We start from the raw sequence: 1,691 nt of genomic DNA, 5'->3' as shown, positions 1-1,691 counted from the left end.
TCTGCTATATTTTGGAAGAGTTTGAGAAGGATAGGTGTTAGCTCTTCCCTAAATGTTTGATAGAATTCGCCTGTGAAGCCATCTGGTCCTGGGCTTTTGTTTGTTGGAAGATTTTTAATCACAATTTCAATTTCAGTGCTTGTGATTGGTCTGTTCATATTTTCTATTTCTTCCTGATTCAGTCTTGGCAGGTTGTGCATTTCTAATAATTTGTCCATTTCTTCCAGGTTGTCCATTTTATTGGCATAGAGTTGCTTGTAGTAATCTCTCATGATCTTTTTTATTTCTGCAGTGTCAGTTGTTACTTCTCCTTTTTCATTTCTAATTCTCTTGATTTGAGTCTTCTCCCTTTTTTCTTGATGAGTCTGACTAATGGTTTATCTATTTTGTTTATCTTCTCAAAGAACCAACTTTTAGTTTTATTGATCTTTGCTATCGTTTCCTTCATTTCTTTTTCATTTATTTCTGATTTGATTTTTATGATTTCTTTCCTTCTGCTAACTTTGGGGTTTTTTTGTTCTTCTTTCTCTAATTGCTTTAGGTGCGAGGTTAGGTTGTTTATTCGAGATGTTTCCTGTTTCTTAAGGTGGGCTTGTATTGCTATAGACTTCCCTTTTAGAACTGCCTTTGCTGCATCCCATAGGTTTTGGGTCATCGTGTCTCTATTGTCATTTGTTTCTAGGTATTTTTTTATTTCCTCTTTGATTTCTTCAGTGATCACTTCGTTATCAAGTAGTGTATTGTTTAGCCTCCATGTGTTTGTATTTTTTTACATATTTTTTCCTGTAATTGATATCTAGTCTCATAGCGTTGTTGTCAGAAAAGATACTTGATACAATTTCAATTTTCTTAAATTTACCAAGGCTTGATTTGTGACCCAAGATATGATTATCCTGGAGAATGTTCCATGAGCACTTGAGAAAAATGTGTATTCTGTTGTTTTTGGATGGAGTGTCCTATAAATATCAATTAAGTCCAACTTGTTTAATGTATCATTTAAAGCTTGTGTTTCCTTATTTATTTTCATTTTGGATGATCTGTCCATGGGTGAAAGTGGGGTGTTAATGTCCCCTACTATGAATGTGTTACTGTCGATTTCCCCTTTTATGGCTGTTAGTATTTGCCTTATGTATTGAGGTGCTCCTATGTTAGGTGCATAAATATTTACAATTGTTATATCTTCTTCTTGGATTGATCCCTTGATCATTATGTAGTGTCCTTCTTTGTCTCTTCTAATAGTCTTTATTTTAAAGTCTATTTTGTCTGTTATGAGAATTGCTACTCCAGATTTCTTTTGGTTTCCATTTGCATGGACTATCTTTTTCCATCCCCTTACTTTCAGTCTGTATGTGTCTCTAGGTCTGAAGTGGGTCTCTTGTAGACAACATATATATGGGTCTTGTTTTTGTATCCATTCAGCCAAACTGTGTCTTTTGGTGGGAGCATTTAGTCCATTTACATTTAAGGTAATTATCGATATGTATGTTCCTATTCCCATTTTCTAAATTGTTTTGGGTTCGTTATTGTAGGTCTTTTCTTCTCTTGTGTTTCTTGCCTAGAGAAGTTCCTTTAGCATTTGTTGTAAAGCTGGTTTGGTGGTGCTGAACTCTCTCAGCTTCTGCTTGTCTGTAAAGGTTTTAATTTCTCCATCAAATCTGAATGAGATCCTTGCTGGGTAGAGTAATCTTGGT

This window comes from Monodon monoceros, unplaced genomic scaffold (assembly GCF_005190385.1).
Source record: "Monodon monoceros isolate NGI ecotype Baffin Bay Population unplaced genomic scaffold, NGI_Narwhal_1 Super_Scaffold_22, whole genome shotgun sequence".
Lineage (NCBI taxonomy): Eukaryota > Metazoa > Chordata > Mammalia > Artiodactyla > Monodontidae > Monodon > Monodon monoceros.
This window is presented reverse-complemented; position numbering follows the sequence as displayed.